General features: G+C 42.8%; 1 non-coding gene across 1 annotated transcript; it reads left to right on the top strand.

Annotated features, from left to right (window-relative positions):
• Positions 1-3178: 3178 nt before the first annotated feature.
• On the top strand, positions 3179-3252 carry Trnas-cga (transfer RNA serine (anticodon CGA)). Its single transcript has one exon. It is a non-coding gene; the product is annotated as a tRNA-Ser (tRNA).
• Positions 3253-11265: the final 8013 nt, after the last annotated feature.

The following is an 11265-nucleotide window of genomic DNA, read 5'->3' as shown; positions in this document are numbered from 1 at the left end:
AAGAAAAATCGAAGTTTCAAGAACTGAATGCACCCTTGAAATAATTATAATGATAGTTTCCTAAACTTTATGAGGACACTGCCAATCTGTTCTGGAGCTGTTTTCAAGACTGTTTGCCATTTCAGTTGAAAACGTCCCTGTGCACGTGCAGATTTAACTGACTGATCTGCAAGGTAATGCTCGTTCAAAGCAAATCCTTTGATCTTAAAACACTCCAGGTCGTCTATATAACTTCTGTCAGATGGAGTTTCTATGTCTGCATAATAAGATTGAAATAATGCTACAACATTTCGACCAACATATGTTTGTGGAAGCCGTTTTCTCGGGTTAAATCAGTCACGATTACTTGGCAACCTGAATGCGAAAATGTATGACGTTGGTTTCCTCTGTCAGCAGGCGACAGCTTGTATTAGATAAAAATTATATTTCCCTTCTGCGCGCCAAAAATGAAATTAGTTCTGTTTTTGATGTATGTCTTTGAGGAATGTGAAATATCAAACAGCTGCACTTTGATTTAAATACGGCGCGTTCGCAGTTTCCCCCTTTTCCACCTTCCCGTGCTCAGACGCCTTAGCATGGCTGGGGGCGCAGGGGTGGGAGAATGGGCCAGCCAGTCAGAGCTTTATGGGACTCGTACCGGGGCGCGGCTCACGGGCTGAATATGTGGCCACTCCTAATGTACGTAGGTAATTCTAAGCCTGAAAAATGTTAAGGAAAATCCACAGATGAAACACACTGACAGAAAAAAATTCGCAACACTAAAAACTAATTAATGTAGAGCAATGAAATTTCTGGAATATGTCTAGGTAGCATATTTAAATGATCAACATTGCAAGATCACAGGTTAATGTAAAAACGAGATAAGTGATTGCAAGTGTGAAATGCTGGTGTAACAGCCATAATGTTAAATGCAAGTGTGCATGCATTATATTGTTCAGGTGCCGTATGTCAGTTTGTGGGATGATGTTCCATACCAATGACACTTGGTCGGTCGATACATGGAAGGTTAACGCTCGTCATGGATGAAGCTCGAGCTTTCGTGCGATGATGTCCCATATATGCTCGATTGGAGACAGATCTGGTGATCAAGAAGGCCAAGGCAATATGTCGACGCCCTGTACAGCACGTTGGGTTACAATAGTGGTATGTGGCCGAGCGTTATCCAGTTGGAAGACACCCCCTGGAGCGCTATTCATCAAGGTGTCAGAGTACTTGTGATAACCACGAGAGTGTTCCCGCTGTCACATGACTTCGCACCCCAGGCTGTGACTGCAAGTGTAGGTCCCGTATGTCTGTCATGCAGACAAGTTGGTTGCAGGTCCTCAACTGGCGTCCATTTAATCAACGAACAGCCATAACTGGCACCGAGACAGAACCAGCTTCATCAGAAAAAGCAACAGAGCTCCACCCTGCCCTCTGGCGAGCTTTCGCTTCACACATCTGACTTCGCAAATGTTAGTGGTGTGAGGTCAGTGGAATGCACCCTTCAGGGCGTCTCGCTCGGAGCTGTCCTTGACGTACTCGATTTGCTAACAGTTCGTTGTGTCGTTATAGTGACAACTGCCGCTCACATCGCTGCTGCAGATACAGTACGATGCACCAGAGCCTCACGCCGATCTCGTCGGTCGTCCCCCTCGGTAGTGCCACATGGCATCCGAAACCCGGTCTTTTTGCAACAGTAGTAACCACCGCTGCCAGCAGTCATCCACAATGGCTGCCTTCCTGCGAAGTCATTCTGCAATATCACAGAAGGAAAATCCAACCTCTTGTAGCCCTGTCTACCTCGTTCAAACTCAGTGAGGTGTTCATGATAATGGCGTGTTTGTCACCTTAAAGGCGTTCGTAACAAACGTCAACTCACCGCGCCAAATCTCAAAGGTAACTAACGCTTAAGACCGTTACAGTGTGTATTTAAAGTAAAACTGTTATGCATCCTCACAGAGGCGTTACTATCACCACTCTTACGCGAATGGTGCGAAATTTGAATAGACATCACCTTTCATATATAGAAACACGACTTGCAACTTTCGTTTATGTCGCACAAATGCTTATTGGTGTTGTGATATTTTGTCCGTCTGCTTACTTCTGGTCGGAAACACCAAGTTGATGTGACGTATCGCAACGTCCACGATCGGACAGCCCCAGACACCGGCATGTAGTATATCGGTACTGAGCGCTCAATGGGAATACAGTTGCATTACCTCACTTGACATGGATTAGTGGTGGAGTTCTCTGTGATTGTGCGCTGCTGTTTAAAGCGACTTTGTTTTTCTTCGTCGGTGTTAATGCGAGCTCACATTAACTTCAGTCGTGATATTAGCTCTCTAACATCTTGTTTTCCACGTGCTACGTGGTTTGCAGTGGTGACCTGCCTATTTTGCCAGCTTACGACCCAAAAGATGTTAAGAGCAGCGAAAGATACCCTCCTGCTTTGGCCATTACGTGGCAGAGCGCTGAAGTCCGTAAATAAAATAGAGGTGTGCTCATGAACTTCTATGATTTCCAAATGCAATGAGAAAAAAAGCAATGAAATATACGAGTAGATATTTGTTTACGGTATCATGTAAAGTAACTTAAAAAGATTTGTGCAAATAAGTAATACACTTCTACATGATCTCCTTCCGTTAGCCGTAAAATGCCTAGAAGATACTTTATCTCAAACCTTGTGAGCAACAAGCATGTCTGGAGTGATAAGACGCTATTGCATCCTCGGTTCTTCTGTGGAGATCGCCTAGGTCACGTGCAGGCTAGGCACATACACTGAAGCGCCAAAGAAACTGGTATAGGCATGCGTATTCAAACACAGAGATATGTAAACAGGCAGAATACAGCGCTGCGGTCTGCACGCCTATGTAAGACACAAGTGAAACTTCCTTGCAGATTAAAACTATGTGCCGGACCGAGACTCGAACTCGGGACCCTTGCCTTTCGCGGGCAGTTCGGTCCGGCACACAGTTTTAATCTGCCGGGAAGTTTCATATCAGCGCACACTTCGCTACAGAGTGAAAATCTAATTCTGGAAACGTCCCCCAGGCTGTGGCTAAGCCATGCCTCCGCAATATCCTTTCTATCAGGAGTGCTAGTTCTGCAAGGTTCGCAGGAGAGCTTCTGTTAAGTTTGGAAGGTAGGAGGCGAGGTACTGGCAGAAGTAAAGCTGTGAGGACGGGGCGCGAGTCGTGCTTGGGTAGCTCAGTTGGTAGAGCATTGCCCGCGAAAGGCAAAGGTCCCGAGTTCGAGTCTCGGTCCGGCGCACAGTTTTAATCTGCCACGAAGTTTCATATTAGCGCACACTCCGCTGCAGAGTGAAAATCTCATTTTGAAGACAACAAGTGTCTGACGCAGTTGTTAGATCGGTTACTGCTCCTACAACGGCAGGTCATCAAAAATTAAGTCAGCCTGAACGTGGTGTTACAGTCGGTGCACGAGCGATGGGATGCAGCATCTCCGAGGTAGCGAAGGGATTTTCCCGTACGAGCATTTCGCGAGTGTACCGTGAATATCAGGAATCCAGTACAACATCAAATCTCCGACATCACTGCGGCCGGAAAAAGGTCCTGCAAGTACGGGACCAACGACAACTCAAGAGAATCGATCAACGTGACATAAGTGTAACCTTTCGCAAATGGCTGCAGATGTCAATGCTGGACCATCAACAAGTGTCAGCGTACAAACCATTCAACGAAACATCATCTACATGGGCTTTCGGAGCCGAAGCTCCACTCATGTACCCTTGATGTCCGCATGACGCAAAGCTTTACGCCTCGCCTGCGCCCGTCAACACTCACATTGGACTGTTGATGACTGGAAACATACTGCTTGCTCAGACGAGTCTTTTTTCAAATTGTATGGAGCGGACAACCTCTTGAATCCATGGACCCTGCATCTCAGCAGGAAGACTGTTCGAGACGGTGGAGGCTCTGTAATGGCGTGGGGCGTATGCAGCTGGATACGTCCTTTGATACGTCCAGATACGATTCTGACAGGTGACACGTACGTAAGCATCCTGTCTGAGCAGCTACGTCCATTCATGTCCGTTGTACATTCCGACGGATTTAGACAATTCCAGCAGGACAATGTGACACCCCACATGTCGAGAATTGCTACAGAGGCGCTCAGGATCACTGTTCTGAGTTTAAACACTTCCTCTCCCCACCAAACTCCCCAGTCATGAACATTATTGATGATATTTGGGATGCCTTGCAATGGGGTGTTCAGAAGAGATCTTACGGATTTAAGGACAGCCCTGCAGGGTTCTTGGTGTCAGTTCCCTCCAGTATTACTTCAGACATTAGTCGAGTCCATGCCACGTCGTGTTACGGCACATCTGTGTGCTCGCGGAGCCCTACACAATATTAGGCAGGTATACCAGTTTCTTTCGCTCTACATTGTACAATGTCATTTAAACACTTAATGAACCTACAATAATTCCAAGAACCAAGATGCTCCTGTCAGGTGGTACTGCGTGTGATTGCTGAAAGGCTACAATAAAAGCAAAAATTAGAAAAACCGTTCGCTAATAAGAAGCGCAGAAAGGGGACTTCTCACAGTTCATAATAATTAAAAAAGGAAATGCCAAATGCAGAGATTTCTTTCTCTTGAGTGAAACAATGTCACAGAGCGTCTATTCGATATGTAAAATGAAGTGCTTAGACGAAACACGTTCAATGAACATGAAGGCATTTTCGGACAACTTGTAAGTTGTTAGAGGATATTCTGCCTTCAAGAAGTTCTCTAGGCTCTCTGAAGGTTGGAGAAAACATCTATTTGGTGACGCTGGAGCGGTATGGCCTTCAGTAGTGTCATTTTATCAGTGGTTAAATGATATCTACTGAACTCACAGTGTAAACGAATGAGAAGCTGCATCACTATAAGATCCAGACTAAGTTGCGATTGACCATCTTCCCGTACGGCATCACTACGATCGATATCCAGACTAGGCCCGTTGACAAAATATCAATATATCAAACTTTAGCCAAAACATATCGATATAAATCGGCGTTACCATTTTCTTCGATTCATCGAGATGAGAATGGCAATACCGAGTGCCGTTATTTCTATTTCACATTATATTTTTCACAATTTTCGGTAAATATCTGAAGTTGTTCTATTGAAATTGTAGCAGAACATAACATTACTTTCACTGTGTGAAGGAGTCTTACTACTTTTTGAGCTGCCATCACGTCCAGTTTTGACTGTGTGAAACAAGTATATGTGGCACAAAAGTAGTCCGATTGAACTGGGTGGGGGAAGGGGATGGTGGCGGTGTAAATGGAATTACAAGATTTCCCGTGTGAAGAAATAGCACACCAGTTGCGTTAAAAAACAGAAATCTAAATGACAAGATTGATCTTTACCGTGGGCGGAGATGTGTGAGGGGAAATGCTGACGTAATAGGCGCTCGGCGCTACCAACAGAACTGCGACGTTTGGCTTCACCATGCAGTTTTGATACTACAACTACAAGGTCGCTTGCATTGGGCATTGGCGAAAAAGAAAAAAAAACGCGGAAATCGAAATGAAATGTTGCGGACAGATCGCATATAAGTGACGCAACCGAACGACGGGCCCGTCGCACACCTTTTATTATCCCACTTACTTGCAGTTACCATTGTTAGAGAAGTTGTTAAGTCCAAGAGCGAACGTGCGTTGTTTTCCTTTCAATTCTTGATCTAAGGGGGATAGGTATGCTGGTAGCTTGGTGATGTACAGAAGATCTAATAATAAATCAATACTTAAATATACAGTTTTAAAACCGGCAGTATATTTAGAATGTGCAGCCGATATTTTTATGGGCAGGTATATAGATATTTCTTCCGAAATACAGATACATTTTTCGATGTATCGAGAGACGACAAAGATATTTTTTAAAAATCAATATATCGGGTTATCGATGTTTTTAAAAATATCCAGAGTCCTAATCCAGATACGACTCTTGTCAGGTTAGAAACAGCTCTTTTCTGCGAATTAGGGAATTTTTGTTGTTATTGTATGTAATTAAAATATGTAGGATAGACTCTTTAACATTTGCGGTCAAGTGCTCAAACACGCTGTAGCTTAACAGTGTCGTTACATTTAATGACATAACCGAAAATGGAATCAGCAACAGTCGTGGCTATTGGAAACTGGATTCTGCGAGGTGTTGGCTGTAACGCGAACGAAATGCTTTGTCTCCTTAATCTGGACAGTGTCTCTTCCTCTGATCTGGATACTATTTGCCTACCTGAAAGCCCCCCGATCATCGTCCATACATTCGAAGATCTACGGGAACGATTTATGTTGTTCAGGAGTTAATGCTGCTATTTCGTCTTGTTCTTAATAATGGGTGGTTTTCGGCTTTAATCGCCAGAAAAACTGCGATACTTTGTTAGATGGTCGACATTTCAAACAGCCATTACGCTTTCTGTCACTATAGAGCAATATTACTCGCTCCACCGGAGGACACATACGCTGGACTCACATTCGAGAGGACGACGGTTCGAATCCGCGTCCGGCCATCCAGATTTAGATTTTCCGTAATTTTCCCAAAATCGCTTCAGGCAAATTCCAAGATGGTTCCTGTGAAAGGGCACCGCCGATTTCCTTCCCGATCTTTTCAACAATCCGAGCGTGTTCTCCGTCACTAATGATCTCGATGTCGACGGGACTTTACACCCTATTCTCCCATCCTTCAATAGGACTGGTGGTCTCTGTAATTCTGATGAAGACTTTGCGATAGATTAGCCAGCAGCTCGTTGGGTTATGTTCGTAATATGATCCATTCAATCATGGACGCTGTCGCAAAGCTCAGACACTGACAACTGCGGCTATGCGTCTAATTAGCTTGATCTGTCAGACGTATTCAGACCAGGGAGGAACCAATAGAATGCAAATGACCGACCACTCCTTAGCCAGCAGCGTCAGCGAGAGCAGGAGAGGTTATCGGGCGATCGATTGCAGAGAAAGACCAGTGGCATCACGGAAGGGCGTTGTGTGCCCCGTGTTCAGAGAAAATGAAGACAAAGGTGTTCAAGAGAAAGACCCGGTAAAAGATGGAGGTGGGTGTCCATGCCACATCATATATTTACTTAACTTTTTATTGATATATTTAACCTGGAAAAATTAAGTCATCAGACCCTCTTTATATCTAATCAGGTATTTTACACATTTTACATTGCATTAATTACTATTAGCATTAGTTACATCTATCATAAAACATTTAGTGGTTACTGTAATGAGAAAAAGTAAGCACGATTTAAATTTTGAGGAGGTGGTTTCTCTCAGGTCTTACATAGCTGAAAAGTGTCATGTTACAGCCTTGAGCTGCTGGTAAAATACTTTACATAAACAGCTAGTTTCAGTCGTCTGACAATTATCAGATTCATACAATTGATAGTCGAAAGATAACGTCGTAATCGTCACGTAATAAAACCATGAATAACACAGTGTTATTATACCATAATATCAATTACGTCATCAGTCTATAGAAACTGTGCTACTGAGTGTATTCATTCATTGTAAAACTGTAATCAGCACTGTGTTACAATGATCAGCTGTTCAGTCGCCACTGTGTGGTATTATCCTGTTCACAGGGTTAAAAGCCGATTACAAAAATGGCTCTGATCACTATGGGACTTAACTTCTGAGGTCATCAGTCCCCTAGAACTTAGAACTACTTAAACCTAACTAACCTAAGGACATCACACACATCCATGCCCGAGGCAGGATTCGAACCTGCGACCGTAGCGGTAGCGGGGTTCCAGACTGTAGCGCCTAGAACCGCTCGGCCACCTCGGCCGGCCCAAAGCCGATTACAATTTTAACGTAAAAGAATACACTCACTAGCACAGTTTTTATAGACTGATGACGTAACTAATATTAAGATATGATTACAATGTATTTTTATTCATTTTTCATCTCCTCGTGATAACAATTTTATATTTCGACGAACTTGATACTGTGAATACTTCTATGAACCTGACGATGGTAAGACGACTGAAACTGGTTGTGTAGTGTAAATAAAGTACTTTACTAGCAGTTCAAGGTGGTAATCTGAAATGCTTCAATTTTTTCAAGCACAGATTACAATCGTTCATGAGTGCAACAGTGAAGTTAAAGGGCGGTAGATAGAGCGTGTGAGCGCTAGCAGCAATGTACAGGGGATACTGAACGGATAAAAAGCTCAGTACGAAGGGTCACTGGTTTGTTCGACGCATGGATGTGTGTCACGAAAATGCTAAAACAACTGAACGGGAAAACGAGTGATAATAGACGCAAACTGTTCGCTTGGGAAGTTTCTAGAACCGATGAATCTAGGAAGATATTACGATCCGCTGCTAAGCTCTTCCATAGATATTGCGAAGACAAATTTTGACTTATTACAGCACGCATAGACGTTTTTAAGCAACCATTATTCCCGCGTTCCACATTTGAAAGGAACATGGATTGGTCATGCTCTCCAGAATATGGATATAGATGTAGTTGTGAGAGAAGGGATAGAATACGGAGAGAAAGAGGAACTGATAAAACACAGTAGTATAAAGATAAGGGAAAGAAGGTGTCGTAACAGATTGAGAAATGCAAAGAGCTAGAAGCGTAAATGGGAGAAGATGGGAGCATTTGCTTTACTGTTTTAAAGAGTGAAAACCTGCCATACAAATTAATTTTTGAGGAATCTCTATGAGGGTAACAGGGGGAAGTAATTCCGTTTTTTTCTTAAAACAACAGCACATTGAACTGTGCGTAGGGTGAAGATTAGCTTGTTTCAGGGGTGGACAGCAACGTAGAAGGAGTTAGTCAATGTTCCTGTTTTATGGGTGGGCACAGCCATGGTTCAAAATAAGTGAGACCTTGTGTTTTGATTATGATGAGGTGAAAATATTTAATCTCTGAAGGAAGATACTGGGGAGCTTGAGCGCTGAGGCTCTGATGAAGTAAACTTAGCGTAGGGCAGTTACGTAACTTGTCAAGGCGCAACGAATCTGTCTAGGCCTATGAAGCACTGAACATGTTGCAGATATCAAACAAACAAACATTCATGGATAGCTCTATCCGACTAGTGTTCCCACTACTCATACCGATTTGGATTACATCGTAATGGTGGAGGTCCCGCGGAATAGGTGATTACATTATTTTACCTGTAGCGAAACGTTCTGAAACTTTTTACGGACAGAGAGGCAAGGGGACGTCTTCCTACATGTGACGATAGTAAATTCTGCCCAGCAGACATGCTCTTACAATGTTACACCCAAGTTATTCAGTGTTTTTGATAAGGAATTGGAATACCGTCCAAAAGAGTAAGAGGCAATTGTTCGCGGAATTTAAAACTCGTTAATTTCTAATGGAATACTAATATTACTTGGAAGTCTTTCGCGTTCATCACCGACCGGGATTAATTATCTGGTGTAAAATATTGGGGTCAATAAACAGAATAAATATTAGAAAACAACAACTTTTGTCTCATCAATACGTAGCACCTACGCGACTGGCTATTTTAAATGGACATTTGACCTTCGGGATTCTGGGTGCTATATCGAGATTCTTGCTTTCTGTGTTTCTCTATCGCGCCGAAGGGAAGTTGTTGAAGCATGAAGGAAATATACAGTAGTTGGTAAATGATGGAGCCCTCAGCTCCTCAGTGACTCCAGTTCGCAAAAACAGTCCCGAGAGAAGAATGGCCTAATTTCCTGAGGCCCTTGCTGTTTTATTCGGCCGAAAGGACACGTGTAGTTAACGTAATGATGTGGACGCTTCGAGTACTCCTCCTTCCCTGCTCATAACATCCCCCCTGCCGGCGGCCACTCCACCGTCTAGCACTTTTCTTTTTCATGTAAAAAAATTTTAATAACTACCTGCCACTCTAAGTTAGTTAAGTTTTGGTTTCATGACAAGTATATAATCTTTTATATACCTCATAAACAAAATGCTTACTGCGCTGCTGATGTGATAATTGGATGATTTACTAGGTTTGTTCGTATCGACGAGATTTCGAAAATCAAAGGCTCACATTTATTTGGAAATACTGAATAAAAAAAATGAACTAATAGTATGTCATTGTTGGCCTGGAGGCCCCATCCGGGGAAGTTCGACCGCCATTGCAAGTCTTATTTCAGGTGACGCCACACTGGGCGACTTGACAAATTAGCCGAATTTCCGCTAAATTTGACGGATTTTACACACTGTCAGCGGGTGAAATTTTGCATTTAGCGGTCAACGGATTTGTGGCTTGTCGTCTGCAACAATAGTTTCCCGTTTAATTCAATCTTTCCATTATACAATATGAAACTGTAATTAGCGTGAAAAATCCTAAACTGGCAACAATATGGCTCCAGATAACTCTTAATAATCAGATTTCGTTATATTGTTTCCCCTGCCTTAACACAACAGAACAATCTTTTCCAGTCGTAGTTCTTTGCTTTTAGCATTGCAGTTACAAGTTACCGTGGACCGAAGTCGGTTCAATGCATAGTGTTAAATTGTTAATGTTTATGGTGCAGTTAATCGCGTAGTTAGGCAGTCAAATGAAGTTTCTGTTGCAGAAGATGCATTAAGTTTATTCGTGGCTAACCATTCCGCAATAAGATTTGTGGATCACCTCTGCAGCCTAAAAAAAAGGTGTTTTATAGGTGCTAACCATGTCCCTCAGATGCGTTTGCATAGAAGCAAGTGTAGTGGTGCAATTAAAAACATTCTTTACCCACATTTCAAGGCCAGTCTGAAAAAGGACATAGGAGACGGATATTTCAGAGTACTTTTGGATGAATTTACAGACGTTAGTGCCAGTAAATTATTAGCTGCGTGTGTGATGTACTTTTCTGTGGCCCAAGGTCGCATTGCTTCCACATTCTTGGGAATGATAGAGTTAGGGGAAGGCAACTCAGCGGCAGTAACCAATGGTTTGAAAACTTTGCTTAAAGAGTACGGCTTGAACATTCATTTAATGCACTAGTTTGGGTACTGATAATGCAGCAGTTATGGTAGGCATCAGTAACTGTGTGTATCAGAACTTGAAATGAGAAGTTAATCTTAATTCCTTGTGTCTGCCATTCCGTGCAGCGGTATATTCTGCCACAGCTGAAACTTTGCCCCAGAATTTGGAAATTTTTTGTCAAAAACGTTCTCTTGAGAGTATAAAAGAACTGTCTGGCTAAGGAAATGGTCCTGTCAGACAGTACAGTAACAAAATTAATTTTCAGTGTTCCAAGCTAACTATGGAAACAAATCAACAATACTACGGCATCTGGAATGAAATACAGAGATTAATGCGGCTTAAAGCCTTTTGAGAACTCTC

The sequence above is a fragment of the Schistocerca cancellata genome, chromosome 6 (genome assembly GCF_023864275.1).
Source record: "Schistocerca cancellata isolate TAMUIC-IGC-003103 chromosome 6, iqSchCanc2.1, whole genome shotgun sequence".
In the NCBI taxonomy this organism is placed as follows: domain Eukaryota; kingdom Metazoa; phylum Arthropoda; class Insecta; order Orthoptera; family Acrididae; genus Schistocerca; species Schistocerca cancellata.
This window is presented reverse-complemented; position numbering and strand designations above follow the sequence as displayed.